Source organism: Dromiciops gliroides, chromosome 1, assembly GCF_019393635.1.
Source record: "Dromiciops gliroides isolate mDroGli1 chromosome 1, mDroGli1.pri, whole genome shotgun sequence".
Lineage (NCBI taxonomy): Eukaryota > Metazoa > Chordata > Mammalia > Microbiotheria > Microbiotheriidae > Dromiciops > Dromiciops gliroides.
In genome coordinates this window covers 258887299-258903049 of record NC_057861.1, presented here as the reverse complement: position 1 = coordinate 258903049, position 15751 = coordinate 258887299, and positions in this window count along the sequence as shown.

The window sequence follows — 15751 nt, the reverse complement described above, 5'->3', positions numbered from 1 at the left end:
TATAAAATAATTACAAGGAAATTTCAGCAGGAAGGCACAAGCATTTGGGATGACTTAAAAGGATTCATAAAAGTGTTGTTCTACGTAAGGTCATGTTTAGAGCACCAGGCCTGGAGTAAGGAAGACCTGAGTTCAAATCTAGCCTCAACTGCTACCAAGGCAAGTCATTTAAACACGTTTGCCTCAGTTTCCTCATCTGTAAAATGAGCTGGAGATTTTGTCCTTCTTGTTCAGTCATGACAGACTCTTTTCCATTTCCTTGTCCAACTGAGGAAACTAAAGCAAACAGAAGTTAGTGACTTGCCCAGGGTCACATATGTAGCAAGTGTCTGAGGCCCATTTTGAACTCAGTACTTCCTGACTCCGGGCCTTATCCACTGTGCCACATAGCTGCCCTATGAGCTAAAGAAGGAAATTGCAAACCACTGTAGTATCTTTGCCAAGAAAACTGCAAATGGGGTCACAATAAATTGAACAAAACCAAAATGACTGAATGAGAACAAGGACTCAAAAGAGGTACAAATGAGAATGTATTCTAGGCTCAGAGAACAGAGAGCAAAGAGACAGCGGGAAAAAATAGGATGCCACATCTGAGGAGCAGAAAGGAGGCCAATCTTAGAATGCAATAGGAATAAAGATTTACCAGTAGTTACAAAATTAATTAGTGTAAGAGGAAGTATTCAAATCCTGCTTTTAAACCTTGGACTCTTTACACTTTACCATGTTGTTTATTTATCATAGACATCATCAGTGAGTTCCCAAAGTAGCTAATCCAGACTTCTAATTAACCTGAGCTTTTTCAGTAGAACTGGTTACTACTTTCTACTTTCATTTAACTTTATCAGTGCATTACCCCCAAGAAAGCGGCAAGGGATAAACTGAATCAAGAACTCTTTTGAATACCTAAGATATTAAGGTAGAATAGAAGGTTGGTCTCTGTGCCTGGTTTAATTGGATTATATAGTGAATAAAAGCTTTCTTCTTTCAGCATTTTACCCATCGGGCCCCCCAATAATGACAAAGTAGAACTGAAAGGCCCATAGCTACCAGTGGGATATCCAAGTTAAGTAGTACCTGATCATTTGAAGTGTTATTATTACTTGCTTTTTTTATTTTTTGGAAGCACACCGACTCTGTTAAATATCACTATAAAAACTCTAAGTCATAGAGGTAAAATAATCACGATGGTGATAATGGAACATTTCACTGAAAGAAAAAATACTGATAACATGGAGGGAATTATTCATTGAAATTTACTTAAGTTATATAATTTATCAAATTTTAATTTGTCTGACTAAACCATGGTCAGTTCCTTATAGATATCCTATCTCTTACAAAAGGATATGGTTAGAAATCTGAGGGGAAAAATAAAACAAAAACTCCAGTATGACTCCCTTACCAAAAAATAGAAAGCTATCTTATTTTTGAAAACAATGGCTTATTCATTAAGAATTTGGCATATTTTGTTATCTTACATTTACAGAGTGTTTTTCACTCTGGCATCCTAAAGTGTTAATAAACTGTTATAATTCTAAAATGTGCACAGAAAACCTTCCTCTTTATTCATAAACTTAAACTATGCTACTTTGAAATGAGAAAAGAAAAAGAAAATACCTAGGGAAATAGATTGCATTTCCTTTGGCAAAATGAATAACTCATATTGGATTTCAGCCAGAATTGCTCCGATTGCACATGTATACTAGCTTTAAGAAAGAATGTGATTGGGAACTTTTATAAACTATGGAACCAAATCAACATATATCAGGGTTGGCCAATGAGATAACTAACATAGAGAAGGGAGAGTGGCACACACTAAATAACTAATGTCATTGTCAATGACAGTGAGGTCCATTTGCTTGACAAGGCCCTGGCTGGTCAGCTAGGAATCATGATGAGAATTCATTTCTAATACTTATCATCTAATACTCTGGAAATGTTTTGTTTAGAATTGCCCATATTGTTGCCCAAATTCAACAAATAATTGTCAAGCTTAGTCTTTCTTTGGCTTCCTGTGAACCTAAATAGGCATAATCCTACTGTAATCATTTCCTCTTCCATTTCCACCCTTTAACTCCACCTAACCCTCAGAAGTGTTAGAATTCTTCTTCATAGATCATGCACATGGGAAATTGACTTAAACTAAAATATAAGACTTTACTTTTTATCCCTATTAAATTATCTTCTTAGATTTAGTCCAAAGTCATAGCCTCTTGAAATTCTTTTAAATAATTACTTTTCAGCCTAAGATGTGAGAATACAGGATGAAGAATACAGGTAAGGTGATTCATACTGCATTTACTCTCCCTTGTATACTTCCCATTATTTTATTTTGTCAATCCATATGTAAAGGTCCAAAGAAAATTAACTTTTTTCAAGCTTTTATCCTTTATTCCACAACCCTACTAAGTGATAGAAGCAAAAATTACATCTTCATTCTCTATGGTTGATGTAATGATCAATTTCATCATTGCTCATTTTTTCAGATGGATAGTCTTACCTTTTGACAGAAAGATGCTTCCTTAATTCAGGCCCTTGGTCAATTGATGCTACAATCTTTAGACCTTTTGGTTCAGTAAAAAGGTAGAGGGGCCCTTCCTAATAACTAGAAAGGAATAAAGAATCACTAGAGTCATAATATTGTCAAAAATAGCTAAACAAGAAATCTTCTAACAGGACTGATAAAAATGATATTCATAAATGGAAAATAAGTCATACCAAAATACATTATTCTGGGCTTAGGTTTACCATGTTTTGTTAAGGATTTGGATTATATTCCTGGCTTTGATACTTATTAGCTATGTAACTTTGCATAAGCCATTTAATTTCCTTAACCCTCTTTTTTATTATAGTAAAATGGGGGTTATAATTCTTTCAGTAACCATTTAATAGGATTGTTGTGAAATCAAAACAAGCTCTAGCACATAAACTCTTTTGCCTACAGTATTCTGTAAATGTAAGGTATTTTCCAATATAAGGCAGACTCTAGATATTATTGAAGACTTTCATTGCTAAGGAATATAACCCAACTCTTTGTCACAGTAGATGCTATATGAACAGAAATTCACATGTACTAATAAATTCAATCATAGTATTGCTTATGTTACCAACATGGAAGCTTATTATTTTTAGACTTTAACTTTTAACAACAATGGCTATATTTGATAATGGTGGTATATGTGATATAACTGGCCTTAACCTGAATCATTTCACCTCTTCTTTAGAATGTTTAGAAAAAAAGGTTCTTCACTTTGTTTTGTCATGGATCTCTTTGGCATGTTGGTAAACCCAATGGACTGCTTCTTAAAATACTTATTTCAAATGAATGAATGAAATGCATGTATTATGGAACACTGATCATACTGAAACAGAGTTATTAAAATAGATTTTTTTTAAAGTTCAGAGTTCAGCTTAAAAACCATAGACTTCATCCTGGAGGTGGAGTCAAAATTGTAGAGTAAAACCAGCAAGCAGCCTGAGTTCTCCCAAATTTCCCTTAGAAACAACAATAAATTAAATCTCTCAACAGTTTCTGGGGGTATAAAACCTGTAAAAAATTAAAAAAAATAAAAACAAATTGGGTGAAGCAATCTTCCTCCTTAAGATAACATAGAAGATCTTCAGGAAAGGTCTGTTTCATTTGGCTAAAATGGGAGCACATCTCAGCAAAGAGGGCATCTGGGTAGGGCAACAAAAGCCTCTTAGTCACAGCAGAGATAAGCAGCTGAAGACTTGCAATCTTAGCTCAGCAAGCCAGTGGCACAGGAAGCCAGTGGCACAGCAAGTCAGTTGTGATTGCCTCTACCCCAATGCTGCTGATCCCTCAGAGCAGAAAGTTGGTGACTTGGCCCCTGGCCATCAGCAAAGGAAGCTTAGGAGAGTACATTCTGTACCCCAGGAGTAGAACTCAACTTTAAAAGATATACAAGAGGATAAAATAAAAATAAAAATATGAATCCAAAACAAAAAAGTATCCTTACTATTGACAATTACTATGGTGATAGGGAGGATCAAAACATAAACTCAGAGGACAACAATGATAAAATACCTATATGTGAAACCTTTAAGGGGAAGAAGAATTTGTCTTGAGTCCAAAACATCCTCTTGGAAGAGCCCAAAAAGGATTTTATTAACCACATAAAAGAGGCAGAAGAAAAACTGGAGAAAAAAGTAGTTATGCAAGAGAAAGTCAATAGCCAGGAAAAAGGAAATGATGCCTTAAAAATACAATTGGACATGGGGCAGCTAGATGGTGCAGTGGATAGAGCACCAGCCCTGGAGTCAGGAGGACCTGAGTTCAAATCCGGACTCAGACACTTAACACTTACTAGCTGTGTGACCCTGGGCAAGTTACTTAACCCCAACTGCCTCATTTAAAAACAAAAACAAAACAAAAAACAAAAATACAATTGGACAAATAAAAAAAGAGTTACAAAATATGACTTTGACAAATAATTCCTTAAGAATCAGAATTGGGGGGCAGCTAGGTGGTATAGTGTATAAAGAGCTGGCCCTGCATTCAAGAAGACCTAAGTTAAGATTTGGCCTAAGACACTTGGCATTTACTAGCTGTTTGACCCTGGGGAAGTCACTTAACTCTCATTGCCCACCCAAAAAATTAATTAATTAATTAATTTTGAAGAAAGAATCAAGGGGCCAGCTAGGTGGCACAGTGGACAAAGCACCAGCCTTGGATTCAGGAAGACCTAAGTTCAAATCCAACCTAAGACACTTGACCCTTACTAGCTGTGTGACCCTGGGCAAGTCACTTAACTCCCATTGCCCTGCCAAAAAAAAATCACAATTGTGCAGATAGAAGCTAATGACTAAATGAGACAACAGGAAGAAATAAAGCAGAATATATATATATATATAGAAGAAAACTTAAAATACCTCTTAAGAAAAACAAAAGACATGGAAAATAGATACAGGAGGGCAATTACAAATAATTGGAGTACCAGAGGTCCATGATCAAAAAAAGAATCTAGATAGCATATTTTATCAAATTATTAAGGAGAACTGCTTCAATGTCTTACAACTAGAGGAAAAAAGATGTTGAAAGAAGTCACCTCCTGAAAGAGACCCCCCAAAAAAATGCCAATGAATATCATAGCTAAATTCCAGAACTATCAAGTAAAGGAGAAATTAAAATAAAAATAAAAGCAGCCAGAAAGAAACAATATAACTATCAAGGAATGATAATAAGAATTACACAGGACTTGTGATCTTCAACATTAAAGGATCATAGGACTTAGAATATGATATTATAGAAGGCTATAAGGGCCAAATTTAGTAATAGGAAAAGTGAATTGGGTGAATTGCCCTAATACTGGTGTAAGAAAGGAAACAGCCTCTTTCAAAAACAAAAGAGGTTTATTAATGGGAACAAGTTTAAAACACTATGTGAATCACACAAGTGAGATTAATAGAACTAGAAACAATATATAAACAATGTATAAATCTCTGATGTAAAAAGGCCCTAGGCAACCAAACCTATCTCCAGCCCAGCTAGCTCCAATGAGATAGCTTTGCCTCAAAAACAATACTCACAACACCTGAAATCTACAGCTTTAAGGAGAATCAGCTGTGCAGTCTCTTCTGTTTTTGTCCAAAGGTCAAACACCAGAAGATCCTCTAAAATGTCTGCCTTCCTTCTCTGTTTCCCTCAGAACACTCTCTAACTAACTGCCTTTTAACTTCTCCCTCCCCCTAACTCCCTCTAACTGAATCTCAACTGTATCTCTAACTCACTTTTCCACAGGAAGGGGAGGGGTGGTTCTTAGCCATGCTGAGTCTCTGATTGGCTCAGCACACCCACATGGGCTGTCCCCATTATAGTCCAGCCAGACCCACATGGTCATGGGAAAGCTATTAGAGAAAGGCTAGTTATATAACTTCAACAAATGTTCCCTGTGGTCAGAGTTCCTTTTGTTTGTTCAATTATCTCTCAAAGTACACACCCATCTTCTCTTAGGCTTTTAAGCTTACAATTTTTAGTCTGACCATAATAAAGCAAAAATAGGGTTATGAAAACCCCAAATCACAATTAATTCCTTACAAGGCAAAGGGACTGGGATTACAACAAAGAACGTACTACCCAGCAAAATTAACATAATCTTTCAGGGGAAAAGATGGGCATTGAATGAAATAGGAGACTAAAACTTTTCTAATTAAAAGCCTAGAACTGAACAGAAAATTCAGTCTACAAATACAAAACTCAAGAGACACATGAAAAATTAGAAAGGGGAAAAAAGTCCTATGTTATTCAATAAGGTTAAAATGTTTGCATCAAAAATAAAAATAAAATAAAAATAAAAATATGGGGGCAGCTAGGTGGTGCAGTGGATAAATTACCAGCCCTGGATTCAAGAGGACCTGAGTTCAAATCTGGTCTCAGACACTTGACACTTACTAGCTGTGTGACCCTGGGCAAGTCACTTAATCCCCATTGCCCCACAAAAACAAAAACAAAAATTAAAAATAAATGTTTGCATCCCTCCTTTGGAAGAAGATAATTATAATTCTTGAGAACTATATCTTTATTAAAGCAGATAGGAGGAGTATACACAGACAGAAGGTGTGGGTATAAGGGAATTTTGATGTGATGATACTAAAAATAAAACTTAAGGAGAAACAAAAAGGATTACCTTGGAAAAAGAAGAAAAGGAAGACAGAATGGGGTAAATCACATCATGTGAATAGGCACAAAAACCTATTACAATAGAGGGAAAGAAGGGAGCTGTGAGCATTGTATTGACCTTACTCTCATCTGATTTGGCACAAAGAGGGAATAGCATACACACTATCTTACCCTATAGGGAAGTAAAAGGGAAAAGGGAAAAGAAAGAGGTGGGGTGCTGATAGAAGGGAGGGTAAAACTAGGAGAGGAAAGGGGAAAGGAGAAAAAGGATATGGGTCTTTAGAAGGGAGGGCATAACAAGGATTGAAAGTCAAAATGACAAAAGAGAGGTGGGGCTGATAGAAGGGAGGGTAGACTGAGGTAGGCAGAAATAAACACTAGTGAGCAGGGACAAAAGAAAAGGAAAGAGAAAAATACAAACAAGGTAAAAAATAGGATGCAGGGAAATACACTGTTAGTAATCATAACTGTGAATTTGAATAGGATGAACTCTTCCATAAAAGGGAAGCCAATAGCAGAGTGGATTAAAAACCAGGATCCTACAATATGTTATTTACAAGAAACACATTTGAAACAGAGAGCTACACAGAGAGTAAAGGTACAAGATTGGAACAGCTTGAGCTGATGTTTAAAAAAAAAAAAGTCAGGGGTAGTAATCCTTATCTCAGACAAAGCAAAAGCAAAAATTGACCTAATTAAAAGAGATAAGAGATAACATCTTGCTAAAAGGTAACATAAAAAATGAAGTTATATGAATATTAAACATGTGCCCACCCCCACCCCCTTTTGCCTGCATGTCCTCCCTTGAGCACAGGAGAACCAGCAGGGGCTCTGGACACAGCCCTGCCACATGCTCTGTGCCCTGGTCACACAGGCCTTCTCAGAATAACTGGGCAATACTGCTGGCTTACCCTGGGGCCTTGGCTGGGCCAGGCTCATGCACCCTAGGCTCATGCGCGCACGCACACGTGCACACACACACACACACACACACTTTTGGGGGTGAGGGGGCAATGAGGATTAAGTGACTTGCCCAGGATCAAACAGCTAGTGGGTTATTGGGTGACGGGTGTTGGGCTCAGGTCCTCCTGAATCCAGGGCTGGTGCTCTGTCCACTGCACCACCTAGCTGCCCCAACACACTATTAAAAGGAAAATGAGCACCCCCCCCCCAAAAAAAATTATGCACCAAGTGGTATAGTAGCCAAATTCTTAGAGAACTTAAGAGAATTATGGGAAGAAATAAATAGCAAAACTTAATTAGTGGGGTACCACAAGCTCCCTCTCTTAGAAATAGATCTATCTAATGACAAAATTAATACATAAGAAGTTAAGGAGGTGAATAAAATTTCAGAAAAATTAAATATCATTGACCTCTGGAGAAAACTGAATGGGGGTAGTTAAAATATATTTTTTTCTTAGTAGTACATGGCACATACACAAGAATTGACCATGTATTAGGGCACAAAACCTCATAGTCAAATGTAGAAAGGCAGAATTAGTAAATGCATCCTTCTCAGATCATAATACAATAAATATTACATGTAATAAAGAGTCAAGGAAAGGTATACAGAAAATTAATTGGAAAATAAATAATCTCATCCTAAATAATGTGAGGGCCAAATTTAACATATGGAACATTAATTGGCTGGCTCACTGAAATATTGGAGTCTCAGAAATAATGAGGGACCTATAGGTTCAAAGCTCCCTCCACGATAAATTAGAGGCCTTCCCAATAAGATCAGGGGTGAAACAGGGATGTCCATTATCACCCCTATTATTTAATATTGTTCTAGAAATGTTAGCTTTAGCAATCAGAGAAGAGAAAGGAATTAAAGGAATTAGAATAGGCAAGGAGGAAACAAAACTATCACTCTTTGCAGATGATATGATGGTATACTTAAGGAATCCTCGAGAATCAAGTCAAAAATTACTTGAAACAATTAACAACTTTAGCAAAGTAGCAGGATATAAAATAAATCCACATAAATCATCAGCATTTCTATACATGACCAACAAAGTCCAGCAGCAAGAGATAGAAAGAGAAATTCCATTTAAAGTAACGGTAGATAATATAAAATACTTGGGAGTCTACTTGCCAAGACAAACCCAGGAACTCTATGAACACAACTACCAAACACTCTTCACACAAATCAAATCAGATCTAAATAATTGGAAAGATATCAATTGCTCATGGATAGGCAGAGCTAATATAGTAAAAATGACAATACTGCCTAAATTAATTTACTTATTCAGTGCCATACCAATCAGACTACCTAAAAATTATTTTATACAGCTAGAAAAAATAATAACAAAATTCATCTGGAAAAACAAAAAAATCAAGAATATCCAGGGAAATAATGAAAAAAAATTCACAGGAAGGTGGGTTAGCGGTACCAAACCTGGAGCTTTACTATAAAGCGGCAGTCATCAAAACTATCTGGTACTGGCTAAAAAATAGAGTGGTAGATCAATGGAATAGGCTAGGCTCAGGAAATGCAGTAGTAAATGACACTAGTAATGTAGTGTTTGATAAACCCAAAGACTCCAGCTTCTGGAATAGGAACTCAGTATTTGACAAAAACTGCTGGGAAAACTGGAAGATAGTATGGCAGAAATTAGGCATAGACCAACATCTTACACCTTATACTAAAATAAGGTCAAAATGGATACACAATTTAGACATAAGAGGTGATACCATAGGTAAATTAGGAGAGAAAGGAATAGTGTACCTATCAGATCTTTGGAAAGGAAAACAGTTTTTGACCAAACAAGAGATAGAGTATATTATAAAATGCAAAATGGATGATTTTGATTATATTAAATTAAAAAAATTTTGTACAAACAGAAGCAATGCATCCAAAATTGGAAGGGAGGCAGAAAGCTGGGAAACAATTTTTGAGGCCAGTGCTTCTGATAAAGGCCTCATCTCTAAAATATATAGGGAATTAAATCAAATTTATAAGAATCCAAGTCATTCCCCAATTGAGAAATGGTCAAAGGATATGAACAGGCAGTTTTCTGATGAAGAAACCAAAGCTATCTATTCCCATATGAAAAAATGCTCTAAATCTCTAATGATTAGAGAGATGCAAATTAAAACAACTCTGAGGTACCACCTGACACCTATCAGATTGGCTAAAATGACAAAAAAGGAAGATAATAAATGTTGGAGAGGCTGTGGGAAAATTGGAACACTAATGCATTGTTGGTGGAGCTGTGAGCTGATCCAACCATTCTGGAGAGCAATTTGGAATTATGCCCAAAGGGCAATAAAGCTGTGCATACCCTTTGACCCAGCAATCCCACTTTTAGGTCTTTTGCCCAAAGAAATCATGGAAGGGGGAAAGGGACCCACATGTACAAAAAAGTTTATAGCTGCTCTTTACGTGGTAGCAAGGAATTGGAAGTTGAGGGGGTGCCCATCAATTGGGGAATGGCTGGACAAGTTGTGGTATATGAATACAATGGAATACTATTGTGCTGTAAGAAATGATGAGCAGGAAGAGTTCAGAGAAACCTTGAGGGTCTTGCGTGAGCTGATGATGAGTGAGATGAGCAGAACCAGAAGAACATTGTACACAGTATTATCAACATTGAGTGTTGACCTACTGTGATGGACTATATTCTTCTCACCAATGCAATGGTACAGAAGAGTTCCAGGGAACTCATGATAGAAGAGGATCTCCAAATCCAAGAAAAAAAAAAGAAAGAAAGAACTGTGGAGTATAGATGCTGATTGAACCATATTATTTCTTTTGTTTTGGGTGTTGTTGGTTTTTTTTTTTCTTTCTATTTTGAGGTTTTGCATCACTGCTCTGATTCTTTCTCTTGTAACAGGATTAATGCAGAAATAGGATTAATGTTATTATGTGTATATATATGTGTGTGTGTATATATATATATATATATGTATAGAGATATATAGATATAACCTATATCAGATTACCTGCTGTCTAGGGGAGGGGGGGAGGGAGGGGTGGGAGGGAGAAAAATCTGAAATTGTAAAGCATGTATAAACAAAAGTTGAGAACTATCTTTACATGTAATGGAAAAAATAAAATACCTCATACAAAGCTCCCTCCACTCTGAACTGCCTTTTTTGACATTTCTCCCAGGCCAATAAGAAAGGAGCCTTAAACAGCAAAGGTGAACTTAATAAAAATTAAAGATAAGGGAATAGGGAAAAAGAAATACAGATAATCCTCCCATCTCTAACCTAAGTCTGTACAATCCCCAACTTGCTTCCAGTTAAGCTAATTCAAAAGAGAGCAAGGCTTTTGTGTTAACTCACCATTTACTCCTTCTCTTCAGACCACCGGAAAGAAGTAAACTCCGGAAGAGACTCAGACTCCCCTCAGCGAGCATTTAATCTTCCTAACCCTAACCCCCAAAATGGGAGGTCCTTCAAAAACTGACTATGGAGAGAGGTTTTCTCCTTCTGACATCAGTAGCATACATAACTTCAGGGCGGGCTAGTTGTGGCCACTCCCAATGAGTCAGCCAAATTCCAATAATCTTACCACAATAATAAGTGGGTAAAAATGATCAATAACTTCATCCAAGAGAATGTCAATAATAAAACAACATACCAAAGCCCATGGGATGCAGTCAAAGAATTTCTTAGGGGAAATTTTGTATCTCTAAATGACTACATGAATAAAATAAAGAGAGAGGAGAACAATTATTTGGGCATGTAACTAAAAAAAAAGCTAATAAAAGAATAAATTTTAAATCCCCAATTAAATACCAAATTAGAAATTCTTAATATTAAAGGAGAGATTAATAAAATTAAAAGTAAGAAAACTATAGAACCAATAAATAAAACTAAGAGCTAGTTATATTTAGAAAAATAAAATAGATAAATGTTTGGTTAACTTGATTTGAAAAAGAAAGAAGAAAACCAAATTACTCGTATCAAAAGTGAAAAGGGTCAACTCACTACCAAAGAAGAGGAAATTAAAGCAATCATTAGGAGTTGTTTTCCCAACTATATGCCAAAACATTTGACAATCTAAATGAAATGGTTGAATAGTTACAAAAATATAAATTGCCCAGAATTGTTAGATGAGGAAAAGAAATCCTTACATAAACCCATTTTAGAAGAAGAAATTGAACAAGCCATCATTGAACTCCCAAAGAAAAAATCTCCAGGGCCAGATGGGTTTTTTCTACCAAACATTTAAAGAACTATTAATTCCAATATTATTCAAACTATTTGAAAAATAAGTAAAGAAGGAATCCTACCAAATTCCCTCTATAAGGAAAAAACAGAGAAAGAAAATTATGGACCAATCTCCTAATGAATGTTGATGCAAAAAATCTAAATAGAACATTAGCAAAGAGATTACAGCAATTAATTAGGAGGATAATGCACTGTGACCAGGTGGGATTTATATCAGGAATGCAGGGCTGGTTCAATATTAGTAACACTATTAACATAATTGAACACATCAATAACAAAACTAATCAAAATCATATGACTATCTCAATAGGTGCAGAAAAAAGATTTTGAAAAAATACAGCACCCATTCCTATGAAAAATACTAGAGAGCATAGGAATAAATGGAACTTTCCTTAAGATGATAAACAATTTCTACCTAAAACCATCAGCAAACATTAAATGTAATGGGGATAAGTTAGAGACAGTCCCAATAAGATCAGAGGTAAAATAAGGATGTCCATTATCACCACTATTTTTGAATATTTTACTAGAAATATAGCCTTGAAAATAAGAGAAGAAAAAGAAAGAAATTGAAGGAATTAGAACAGCAAGGAAGAAACAGAACTATCACTCTTTGCAGATGTATACTTAGAGAATCCTAAAGAATCAACTCAAAAACAACTTGAAAAAATTAAAAACCTTAGCAAAGTTTCAGGATATAAAACAAATCCACATAAATCATCAGCATTTCTATATATGTATAACAAAGTCCTTTAGCAATAGATATAGAAATTCCATTTAAAATAACTGTAGACAATATAAAATACTTTGGGAGTCTACCTGCTAAGGAAAATCCAGGAACTATATGAACACAATTAATTACAAAATGCTTTTCACACAAGTAAAATCCGATCTAAACAAATGGAAAAATACAAATTGCTCGTGTGTAGGCCTTGCTAATATAATAAAAATGACCATTATATACAAATTAATTTACTTATTCAATGCCATACTAATCACACTAACAAAAATACTTCATTGAGCTAGAAGAAACAGTAACAAAATTCATATGGAAAAACAAAAAAAAAAGAATATCAAGAGAATTAATGAAAAAAAGCAAAGGAAGGTGGAATATCTGTACCAGATCTAAATCTATATTATAAAGAAGCAATCATCAAAACTATTTGGTACTGGCTAAGAAATAGAGAGGAGCATCAGTGGATTAGGTTAGGTACACAAAACAAAAAAGTAAATGAATATAGCAATCTCCTCTTTGATAAACTGAAAGAATCTAGCCTCTATGATAAGAACTTACTATGTGACAAACCTGCTGGAAAAACTAGTAAATAGTATGGCAGAAACTAGGCATAGACCAACATCTTATAACATACATCAAAGTAAAGGCACAATGGGTACAAGATCTAGACATTAAGAGTGATACCATAGGCAAATTAGAAAAGGAAGGGATAGTTTAGTTGTCAGAACTATGGGGAGGGGAAGAATTTATGACCAAAGATGAGATAGAGAACATTATGAAATGCAGAGTGGATCATTTTGACTACATTAAATTAAAAAGATTTTGTACAAAGAAAACCAATGCAAACAAGATTAGAAGGAAAGCAGAAAGCTGGGAAATAATTTTATCAGGCAGTGTTTCAGATGAAGGCCTAATATCTAAAATATAAAGAGAACTGAATCAAATATATAAGAATAAAAGTCATTCCCCAATTGAGAAATGGTCAATATATATAAATAAGTAGATTTCAGATGATGAAATTAAAACAATCTACAGCCTTATGAAAAAAATTATGTTCTCTATCACTATTGATTAGAGAAATGGAAATTAAAACAACTCTGAGGTACTACTTCACACCTATACAATAGGCTAATATGACAAAAAAAGGAAAATGATACATATTAGAGAAGATATGGGAAAATTGGAATACTAATGAACTGTTGGTGGAGCTGCGATCTGATCCAACCATTCTGGAGAGCAATTAGGAACCATGCCCAAAAGCCTTTAAAACTGTGCATACCCAACAATACCACTACTTGGTCTATATTCCAAAGAGATAAAAAAAGGAAAAAGAAGCCGCATGTACAAAAATATTTATAGCTGCTCTTTTTGTGGTGGCAAAGAATTGGAAATTGAAGGGATGCAAATCAATTGGGCAATGGCTAAACAAGTTGTGTATATGAATGTAATGGAATACTATTGTGCTGAAAGAAATAATAAGCAGATAGATTGCAGAAAAACCAGGAAAGTTTTACAAGAATTGATACTGAGTGAAATGAATCAAACCAAGAAAACATTGTACACAGTATCAACAACATTGTGTGATGATCAACTATTATAGACTTAACCCTTCTTATCAATACAATGATCTAAGGCAATGCCAAAAGATTTATCGTGAAAAATGCTTTCCACATTGAGAAAAAGAAGTATGAAGTCTAAATGCAGACTGAAGCATACAATTTTCACTTTTGTTGTTGCCTTTTTGTTATTGTTCTTGTTTTTCTTTCTTGAATTTTTTTTCCTTTTGTTCTGATTAATGTAGAAATATGTTTAACATGATTGTAATATATAACTTATATCAAATTGTTTTCTGGCCTTGGAAAGAGAATGGGGAAGGGAATATGAGAAAAAATTTGGAACTCAAAAAATATATTTCCATGCAATTGAGAAAAATTTTAAATTAAAATAAAAAAATCTGAATCACTGACTTCTTAAGAACAAATATTTTATCAATAAAGAGTAGTTTATGCCTCAATTTTCTCATCTGTAAATTGGAGATGAGGAAACCAGATGAGCTTCAAAGAGGTTTTCAGCCCTAAATGTTATGATCCTGAGTCCATCATTTACTAATTTTTAAGGTTGGATGAGTCAATTATCAAATCTGAGTCTCATTTTCTTCGTCTACAAAGTTGGGAAAATAATACTTTCATTATCTGGTTGTTATGAACATCAAATATGTAAGTCGATACCTTTTATAACAAGTAAGTTACTGTTCTTGTACAAGCCCAATTAAATTTAAGTTATAAAACATTTGTCATTTATCTACTAAGTACACATATTGAGAAAGGTGCTCAAAATAACGTTCAATATAAAAGTTTTTTCCCTCAAATTGTTTATGATCAATTGTCGTAATTTTTGCTAAGGGTGACTTAACCATTCTTTTCCTTATCTACAAAATTGGAGAAGTATAGCCTCACTTTTCCTCATTGGTAAAATTATTAAAAGATTTATTTACTTCTAAGTTTACAATGAAAAGCAATGGGATATTTCAACAGCATTGCCACTATTCTATTTGTTAATTCTGATTTGTTAATCTATTTGTATACTATTCACTCAAATGAATCTATGTTCTCTAAATAAATCACTCAAGTAGTGAATGAAAATGGTGACCTGTCTAATTCCCTTGCATAAGTAATCAAATTCACACAGATCTGTATTTTTTATGGAACTTTTTCTATTACATTTCTCTACTGAACCACTGTTATCTTCCTGGGATAGTTTCTAAGAACTGTATCTTAAGCCCTTTCTAAAAAATAGGTGAGTAGATATATGATACACTTTTCCACCTTAATAATAGCTGAAAAAGTGCCGTACTAAGAGCAAGGCTCTGCTTGTTCCCCTGCTGCTCCCTCACATTACTGTGTCGGTACCATAATAAATAATCCTTACTGTAATTGTGAACTACAGCAGTTTTCTTCCCAGATACATCACATCAGGAGCTTACTGTGTTGTATCCAGCAGAGCTAGGAAATATTCCTTTGTCACTTTAGCATGTGAGATATTGGCAAAGACCTTTTTTCTTACCTTTCTGCTTTCCTGCTGGATAGCCAAAATGAGTGACAGTGTGTTTTTAACATTGGCTGGAAGTCTGTGATGAAAACTGATCTTTCCAAATTTTTCTAGGGGGTGCTGGACTGCTGGAGCAAAGAAAAAAT